Here is an 11,098-nt window from a genome sequence, read left to right as displayed (position 1 = left end):
CTACATAAGAGTCACACAAGCCTGTCAGAAACATGACATGACAAGTATCATGAGCATTAATGTTACTTCAAAGTTTCATAAATGCTTATGACACATCCCATGTCATGTTTATGACACGCTCATGTCACTCTTATGTAGACACCTTAGAGTAAAGTGTGATCAATATTAGTGTCAACAATAAAACACAGATAAACTAAACTGATAACTATACAATCTCCCTCTAGCTCTTCTTTGCTGGGTTCTTATCTGATGCCTGTGAATGTGGCAAATTGTCAAAGAAGTGATGATCTTAAAGGGGTAAAATCACATGATCTGATCAACTGAGGATGTAGGTGATTTTACCATAGGTGGCCGACGTCATGAGGAGATGATTTAGGCAAAAAAACAAAACAATTTTGACAAAAAATTGCCTTAGCCGATTATTTTAACAGTGTGATGATATAACATAAGTATACAGTGCTCTACATTGCTTTGAGCTGAATGCTAATGTTAACATGCTTTTATACATTTAATGTCAATGGCAATGTGAGCAAGTTTATATGTATTTATTAATTTTTAGACAGGCATTCTGAGGTTTATTAATGCATTTGAATGTAGTGATAATGGCATTAAGCATAATTGCTATTGAATGCCCAATCTTGTTTTAAACTAACTTCTCTTTAGTATATCTCTCCAAAACAGATGATATTAATTGATGATATTCAATAAATTATAAATATATCTTACATATTTGTATTTACACAATAGTACATTAGTTGTTGGTAACATTTAGAAGTATCAGTATTGGTTTAGATCTTGATTAAACTTTTCTACTCTGGAGTTAATAAACTCCATCCAACGAGTCATCTAAATATTTAAGAACAGACAAAAGACTAAGCTCTTTACGAAACACCTTCACACATCATGGACATGGATGATAGGGAATTAATATAAAATGAGAGGGAAACCCTATACACTATTTGCACTGTCCTTATATAAACCCTGACCATGTCCTATTTGAGTCAAATGTAACCCCAGGGCACTTACTTATGTGTTGTCTTCCGATGAGACTAGGCCTTTGTTAGGCTTGTACTCTCAGATGTATGTCATTTTGATTAAAAGCGTTAAAAGCATATGGTAACATTGTAGATGTCAGTGTTTGTCAGTGACAATGGTAGCCTATCAGATCAAAAATTAATTTTGTATTGCCCACCACTTTCCTCTGGACTTGAAATATACCAGTTTGTGCCACAAGGTGAGGCCAAAAATCCACTATGGTCAAGGTGGTTGCATCAGGTTTCTTCAGTCAGCCTGCAGACTGCAGTGTGTCTGAAATCCTGAATGTTTCTCATCTTTTTCTCAGGTCAGCCTTGTTTTCTTGGTTTTCCTGTATACAACATATCTTGCATAGTGAAATCAAAAATGTTATTTGCATGTTTCTTCATTCTTATCAGTTTAATTAAACTGGCATTTAACATTAAATTATGTATCGGGCTCCCTCATCCTGGAATCTGCTCCAGAGCAGTCTCAATCTGCAGGACCTTATTACGCTCACATCCTTTAAAAAACTCTTGAGAGATCTGGAAGCAGACTCGTATAGCCTTTGTACTTGCTTTTTATGATGTCATGATCTTGTACCGTCCATGCCTATCTTACTGGCTTGCTTGTATTTTACTGTAGGTCCATGTTTTATTGTCTGTTCTTGTTATGATGCACTGTCTGTCTTATTGTTGTAACTTTTAACCCTGCTGCAATCTTGGCCAGGCTTCCCCTGAAAAAGAGGTCTTTGTGTCTCAGTGGGACTGACCTGGTTAAATAAAAGTTAAATAAAAAAACAAAAAAACAGTTAAGGTAGACCTATGGGGGAAATAAAAAGGTTATAAATACATTTTAGAGTAGTTGTAACAAGAAAGGATTGAAAATCACCCAAGAAAAGGCTGTTTGTGGTTGAGCATCAGAAGTGAAAGCTGAGTATGATTTTTTTTTTCCTACATTAGGAGAGACCTGGATGATTAGAAAAAGAGGCCAAACGCAGCCTGTTGGATGCAACAAGTGGCTTGAACTACACCAGCTGTCTGTTCTTTAATGAACTATAGCAAGCCTGCCTCCTGTTTTACAGGTAACAATGCTCACTTAGCTGGTTTAGGGAACGGAGACTGAAGTCATTGTACATCTTTCAAAAGAGATTATTCACGGTGTGTGATGAACTAAGGCTTGACTACAGTTTATAAAATCTTAGAGTAGTCAACTAAAGGTGGCCTGTAAAAAAGTGACTCAGGCTTCTCAAGAAGTTGATTAGATTTATTGTCCCCATGGGGAAATTCATTTTCACAGCAATGTACATTCAACAGATAACACAGACGCTCAACATTAACATCACACAACACATGACGTAGAAACATTACATGGCAAATAAAACATCCCGTCTGTGCTCATCACGCTCTTTTGTTTATAGCAGTAATGGCTGACCCTTCTGGGTCAGGCAACAAGTGTCATGCTTGTTAAGTACAATTTTCCCTCTTTGTTTGCATTTTTTGCATGTCATTGTAGACACATCAATTATGTAACCTTCATAGGTTGGGAATAGTGCAGGACTTAGTGATAAAAACACTAAAAACAGAATTGAAAAGAACCCGTTCACTTCAAACAAATTCCAACCTAATACTACTCTACACTGTAAAAAAAGATAAACAATAGCTACTCAATAAAATTGAGGCAACAGATTGCACGCAATATTGTTAATTAAATCTATTAATTATTCTAAACTAAGTTAACAACAACTTAACAGGAAGTGCCTGTCAATAAAATTTGGACTAATTCTATTGTGTTGGATTCATTCAAAATTCTCTTGATTTAGAATTACATACACATAAAGATTATATTTAATGTGATCAAAATAAGTAGATTCTATTTCAAACATTTTTATATTAAAGTTACTTAAACAACTGCCTCAAAATCAAGGACACATTTATATTTAATGCATTTTATCAAATATATTAAGTAAAATGAAATGACTACAGAATAATGTATAACAGTGTATGACACAGAAAGTCTGTCTGTGCTAATCTGCTCCATCTATCACACCTGACACTGAGGAGATCAACAGGTGCCACATGAGGGCAGTGTAGGTTTGGTAATGTTGAGAGAACATGACACAGGGCAGCACATTTAAAACCCAGTTGTTCTCAACTTGAAAAAAACAGTCTCAAGTGACATTTTACTTTTGAGAACCCAACTTTCTTTTCCAAATAAATGTATGGTAGCATATGCTTTTAGGTGGAAAAAAATAAATCAAATTAGTTTTAATGAAATCACTGTCTGAAACTAAGACATGTTTTTTTTGCCTGACAAAAGCATTCACCACACATAGATCATTTAAAGAACACTGGAAATGTGAAAACCTGATGATGATTTCAGTTTTTACAGTTTCTGTAATTTTTTAAAGAAAAAATGGTGAGATGTGGGAGTAAACAAGTTAAGAAATCTTGTAGAAATTTGACGATGTACATCTTTAAGTGTTAGGTTTCGTTTGTTTAGTATTTTTATATACTTTTTAATTGTATGCACTTTTGTCATACTGGGTTATTTATTCAAGCTGTTAAATTTGTTTGGAGAAAAATGCAAAGTTCCATTATTACTTGAGTGGATTATTTACATTTTTATACACAATACACAAGCTCTGATAAACCCACTGTACGCTACACATTCAGCACTAAAAACAGACAGAAATAGTTAACAACTAGCCAGGTTGACAGAAACAGGACTAGAATGAAATGAATGCTGCTCTATGTCTGCATCTGAATGTGTATCAGTAGGTTATTTGTGGCTATTAGCTTTGCCATATCAACTTTATACAATTATGATATGGCAATGTTGTGTTAACAGTTGGTCAGCTTCCCCAAAATATCCATCAGAACAGTTTTAAGTTTAATCCAGCCAAGTAGCCTAATTGAAATGCACATAACAGTCTGCAGCCAGTTTTTTCTTGCAGAGGACTCATAATGGTCCACTGTATGTGTCGTCTGCTTGTCCCCAGTGGTCAGTAATTTGGGACGTGATGTCACATAAAACTCCCTAGGTTCCTTAGTGTCCTCTTCATATTGTACAGTGGATGGAGAGCTCCCCACTGCGTCATTTACTGTCTTTAATAGTGATGGAGACAATTGCTCATTTATCAAGAGAAGTGGTGCAGTGTGCGTCTACAATGGCCTTCTCCATAGGGCCTCAGTCTTATTCACACACTGAAGATCCATTCTCACACTAATGATTAGCCAGATGCGAGTCAGTCTTACTGCCCGATGGGTTCAGACTGCGAGGAATGAGCTCTTTTACACGCTGCAGCTGTCCTCACTTAAAAACACCACATTTTGGTTGTCATGATTATGCAACCCCAGCTTTTTTCATAATAATTGTTGTGAAAAAGTGCAGTTGGGCGGGAAAAAACAACTTCTTCACAGCATTGCTGTGCATGAGGAGTAGCAGGGGTGCTTAGAGATGATAATCTGTTATAGAGTTGTGAGGTTCCTAATTGTGCTTTCATGAGATGCCGTTGATTAATGGACTAGTTGACAGACATCCTGTGAATGTTGTCCACATGTGCACTGTCCACAGGGGTGCTGAAGAATCCACTCCAGCCTTCCAGCAGCATTGTGGAGACTCTTTTTCTGAGAGTAGGAGAGCAAGAGAGGGAGGGGAGAAGGGGGGAGGAAGAAAAGGAGTGGGAGCAGAGAAAAGAGAATTAAACTTTGAGGCTTTCGGCAGTGCTGTTGTAAAGGGGAGTGAATGAGAGCGGGGGCCGTGCAGCCAGCCACATGGACCGTTCTCACTCGGTATAATGGAGGCCTTTCTGTGGTTCTTAACCCCCTTGTAGCATGCTGGGAACGGGCAGCCGTCCGCCCACCGCTCACAACAGACACGCTCACCCGCTGGATAATTGAATTTTACACCCAGGAAAGTCACCCCCTTCCCTGGCCGAGTCCCCGATACACGTGGCCCTGACAGGAACTCTCCCAGGATCAACATCTCATCCAGGGACTGATTCTGAGTTTGGCCCAGTGCTAGTTTTAGTAAGAAAGAGGGACCTGGTGCTATGGCATGGAGAGGACACTTGTTTTTAGTTGGCCGGTCCACCACTTTGGTCCAAACATCTCAACGACTGTTGGATGGCTTGCTATGAAATTTTGCGTGGACCTTCAGTGTCCCCAGGGGATGAATTCTTCTGACTTTGGTGGTCCCCTCACGCTTTCTCTTGCATCACAATTAGTTTGACACTTGTGGTTTTCAGTGAAATGTTTCAACCTGTTGGATGGATTGCCATGAAACACTGTACAGCTTTGTTGATTTGTCGACTAATTGGTCGTATAGGTCTTGGTCAACTAAAATTCCTGTTGATTAATCATTTTTTAATGCTTTTTTATGCTGAATGATTATTTCCAAGAAGCTTATGAGCATATCTATGGTAAACACAAGATTTAAAGTGGTGTTTTTGCATGGTTCTCTGGGGAGATCAAAGTTTTACAGATACATCAATTAAACATAAATATTGCCGTAATACAGTTGGGCTGCAAGTTCTTTGACATTGTGATAAAACATCAGCGTCAGCTGTAGTTTGTGTTAACTGTAGCTGCTATTTATAGGCATGATAAGCTTTTTCATTATGAGCATTATAGCATGCTGACATTAGCATGGCTCTAGATTCTGACCTGATGTAAGCACACTAAATTAACAAAACATATTGGACTCACTCCTGATTATTATTTGCAGCTTCTATTGCATTTGGTATAGGAGCTAAGGCGCCTTAAAGTTGAGATAATCCTACCCGAAGTAGAACAAAGCCAAAACATGTTTTTCATAACTTTAATATGTCTAGTTTTTTAAATGGATGGTTGGTTTATTTGGTGGATGTTTGAATCCTTCACAAAACCTAAAAAATTAGGTAAGGAGATCAATCACAAAAAATATTTGATATGTATACCAAAGGCTGTAATCTTATCATAAAATTATGACTTTACACTTCACCCTCTGATGCCACCAGACTCTAACTGGTAACTAGTACAATTTAATAAGAGAAATCAATAGGATGCAGGCTGGGTGTGTCCCAAAGGAAAGGGTCTCTGGTTTTTTAATATAAACACTAAATGCATGCTGTAAAGGCTTTTACTGGGCTTGACAGCTGTTTCTGCAGAATGCAACAGATAACAGAGGCATAGTGTTACCTGCAGGTGGACACTGTGCTGTAGTGCCGTCTTGTTTCCTACACATGTGGTAAAGATGGAGATTAGATTGTGTGTGTTTTAAGGGGGAGAGGGTTGAGGTCCCTAACTGAGGGGGATGATGCATGTTAAGGCTGTGATGGTTGGGGGGGTGTATTGTTGATGTGAGGAGAGAGTGATCCAGAACCTCCCTCTTTGCCCTCAGGCTGATGATCTCGTCGGCAGGGGGACCTGGTTCAGCGCCCTCACCAGTTCTCTGACCAAACACAAAAAGCGTTTCCTCCCTGCAGCCGTGGTCACTTTCACCTGTCAGTCAGACTTTCCCTGTGTCACCACAGACTGTGGACAGCGGCTTCAGGTGAGCGTTTGAGTGGCTAACGGCTCCTTAAGGGCCTTGTTGTCCTCAGTGTAAGATACTAAGGCAGGGATGGGCAACTTAAATGCTGGAGGGGGCCACAATTTTTCATGGACACTACCACAGGGCCACATATAGGACCGTGCACTTCACCAGATATAATGAAACTGCAATTTTAAATATGTTAACAGTGCAGTAACTTAACATATTTCACGGTCAAATGCATGTATAACAGAATAAATAGGAATACAAAAGGTTTGAAGCAAATAGAAAATAACCACTTACTGTGATTTCTGTTTTTTTTCTTCAGTGCAAGAACAGCAGTAATTTTGTGCATTTTTACACTGCGCTTTTAAGATTTCATGCTCAAATGCATGTAGTTGTACTGAGGGCCACTTCAAGTCAGGGTGCGGGCCGTATGTGGCCCCCGGGCCTCCAGTTGCCCATCCCTGTACTAAGTTATGGGCCACATCTTCCATTTACTGTAGTTTGCCACCAATAATTTCAAGCATATTTTCAGCATATTTCCGTTTGTATGGAAAAATGAATGTCTAAACTTACTGTAGGTTAGCACCATAATAGCACCTTAACAGCTTATCAGAAGAACGTCATTTCCACCAGAAACAGTGGACATCACATTTAAACATCCTATTTCTGTTCCCCTTATTTTTGTAGTTTAATTTTTAAAAAGTTGATATGCCCATCTGGATTGTTTTTACTTGTATATCATATATGCTTTGTAAATACTGGTGATTGTATTTTAGAGCTGCAGAACTACTGCAGTTAACTTTCAGGGTAAACTTATTTTGGTGATATCAACATTATCACAATTTATATGGGCATCATAGAGGCATACAATCTTGTTTTTTTGTGTGAAGTCACATTCATTTTTCTTCAGTTTTGTCCAGTAATGGAGATATAGGACGAGAACCTCTGAACATCAGATATAAATGTTAAATACTTTGACTTTGGATAGACTTGAAGTTGTACGATCAGAGACTCACCTCAAATATATTTCATTAGGACATTTTGCATGGTCATGCCTGGGCTAATGAGTGGAAATCATTATTTTATTTTAACTTTTTTTTTAATTCATATTACAGAACAGTTTACTTTGTGATCTTCAGGAGATATATATAGAGAAAAGTGGGCTGGGCCACTGTGTTTATAGATGTTTTTGATTTAACATTATATTGTAGGCTACAACCTGTCATGCTCAAAAAGTGTCTGCAAATGCAAGTCCCCTGTGCCCAGTTGAACACTTTGTAACACTATAGCGAAGAGGCTGATAGCTAAAAATAGCTGTTGTTAATCAGCAGACAACAACAGAAAGGTATGTAAACTGGGACAAAATATTAGAAGATAAGATGATAATTATCCAACGTTAATGTTAATCAGCTGGTATAATACACTCCTCTTCATCCTTCAAGTTATCCCACCTTTACAAACAATGCACCATGATTAGGGTTGTCACGATACTAAAATTTTCAACTTGATACCGATACTCAGGAAAATATTCGATACTCGATACCATTTTCAATACCACAAGGATAAAAGGTTAATAATTAGGTTAATTTAGGTATAATAAGGTTATTCAAAAGGTTAAATATTTATAATAAAAAACAGTTGTGCAAAAAGAAACTGCAACTAACAAGCTTCAGGTCTGAGGTAGTGCAAAAAATAAATAAATACAATAAACAATAGCAATTAGAACAATATTTGGAGGTTGAATGCTGTGCACAATATTAGGCAAGCTTGATAAAAAAACTTAAAAAAAAACGTAAGTGTTCCTTCCTTTGCTATGCTTTACACACATAACAATAAACTATCGATACTTTTGAAAATGAGTATCGTGTCCGGATACAACGTTTTAGTATCAATACTTTTTTGAGTATCGATACTTTTGACAACCCTAACCATGATCAACGCTATTTTATGGATGAGTATAATTAGTTCAAATGATCAATCCTATGGAAACTAAGGTATATATTATGTGTAAATTATTGTTCATTGGTGTCCTATGCATCAGTCTCAGTCATCATTAGCTGTATTTCACCACCTACATGTTTGCCCTAAGCTGTCCTCAGGTCTGTGTTTACCCAGCCGTCACTGGCAGAACGTACAGTGTACTGTAACATGGGGACATAATGAGAACTCTGTGACTGACAGACATTCATGCTGCCTGTTGTGACACAACACCTGACAATACCTGCGTGACTGCCTCCACCAAACACACAGGGACTGTCACTCTGCAGCAGCTAATCACATCAGACTTTGACAAGTCATTTCCTCACTATAGATGAGTGCTTTTTGTAACGTAGTCCACCTTCTTTGACAGCGCCACACTTCTTTTCACATATGAATTTGGCAAATATTATGATACATTTCTATTTACGTGTTATAAGTTAACCCTCTGGGTTCAAATATACCACATAATATTTACTATACCCATGTTTAGAGTTTGGTATTTTTTTGGTATCTTAGCACAACTTCAGCACGATCTGACAATTATTTTTTCACTGCAACCCACTTTATTAACTTATTGAGCCCAAAAATACACAAATATCATGAAATCTGAAATAAAATTATAATATTTATGACAATAAAAACCACAAATATGCTCAATGAACTTTGTCGGATCCGAACAATGTAAACATAGGTTGCAAATATGAACATATAAAGGTAAAATTCAAATATAAAATTATACACAAAAAAATTACCATAAAAACATGTTTATTTATAGGAACAGTGTAAGATAATTAGACCCCTTTTTTCCAATTTTTACAAAATGCCACGCCTGCCTCGTCCCATCCTACTTTTAAACTTGAATAAATATTTTTGTACCATCAAATTAAAACGATCATATCTTTGGTTTTACATGACCTCGGAACGTCAAACAAAAAACTGGAGAAAGTTTCAAGTCCGTGCTCCACATGACCGTCCACGTTTTTGATACGGTGCTTTGAAAAAAGCCACATTATGTGATCATAGACCCCAGACGATTAAGTATGGAATCATTGTGTCAATACTAAAGATACTAACTCTTGTTTGGAGCATCAATACCATCTTAATTCTGTTGTAATGCAAATGGAGCCAGAATATTAGCTTATTACTGATGCATTCAACCTATACAATATGGGACATGGCTCTTCTCTACATGATAGTACATCAGCTGCATTTCATTTTTTTTAAATCATCAGTGTTGATGCTTGTGATTCTGGCCCTGGTGTTAAATGGTATCAAAACAAAACAAAATGTTGTGGTATCTCCACCCAAAATCATAAAGCAAGTACAGGTTAAAAATAAAATAAAAAAAAATAAAATATGTGTTTAAAAAGGAAAGCATGTCATTATTTGCCTCAGAAAATGCAGTAATTTTGACTTTTACTGAATTCCTATTGAATTGGATGCTGCTAAATTATCCGTACATGTGATGGAATAGTGTATCACTGGATGCAGTGCATGGGTACATGTTAATTAAATGGACATACTTTTAACCAAAACATGTCATATGTCCTAGTATTTTTTATTTTGTATATCTACAAAATGTCTTAACTTTTCAGAGGTATGCTTTAAAATGGAAATTTTTCAAATTTTCAAATTTCCTGACCCTTTGCAAACCTAGACACTACTAGATGTAGACTTGACTGCACTTCTAGATGTAGACTAGATAGTACTAGACTTTTGTAATTTGGGTGAATTGACCCTTTAAATGAGTTCTTGAACTTTATTGCCAGTTTCTGTTTTGTGTCCCACATTGTATGCCAAATGCTTGCTTCAACACTATAAGCATGTTCAACAAGTGGCCTCTGTTGGATGTAATGGTTCCAAATATTGATGTGTTGGGAGACTCTGACTGTATCTCTCTCTCCTCCAGCAGAGGACGACATTCGCCCGACAACCTTCCTCCCATCAGCCCCCTCTTCTCCTCCTCCTCCTCCTCTTCCTCCTCCTCCAGCCAGCCTCCTCTCTGTCCCCAGCGACGGCCCCTCCCATCAAAGCCATAACCTCTCCTAATCCCCCCCACCCCTTGTTGCCCTGGAGACGGCTCAGACGAGCAGGTGATGCATTGACAGGGAGCAGATGGTTCCCTGTGGAGGTAAGCATGGCTGAACAATGCTTCCATATTCATCATAAAGTCTCGCTTACTCTCTGTGTCTCCCTCCTTCAACTGCACGTACACACATAACTTCAAAGTTGAATGAATCATGCTTTCACTGACACACGCACGCACGCACACACACACACACACACACACACACACACACACGTACACACGTGTTTGTTCAGTCTTGCTGATTGAAACCGACCACATTCTGATGGGTCTGTCAATACAGCGGCAGACTGGGTAGTGATAGTGTTGCGGCAGGTTATTAGACGGGACTCGTGACAAATAGAAGGTCCTGCATTGAGGAGAAGCTAGTTTACAGTACCTCAGAGGGGAGACAAGTAAAGTAAAGACAAACAATAGGGATGCCTTGCCTCGGCCTCCCTGTGCTTGTCTTCTGCAGGTGTTTTCAGGCTTTTCGCCGCAGTAACTCACTCCTCTAAA

This window comes from Centropristis striata, chromosome 22, assembly GCF_030273125.1.
Source record: "Centropristis striata isolate RG_2023a ecotype Rhode Island chromosome 22, C.striata_1.0, whole genome shotgun sequence".
Lineage (NCBI taxonomy): Eukaryota > Metazoa > Chordata > Actinopteri > Perciformes > Serranidae > Centropristis > Centropristis striata.
The sequence above is the reverse complement of the archived record's forward strand: the minus strand, read 5'-3'. Positions refer to the sequence as shown.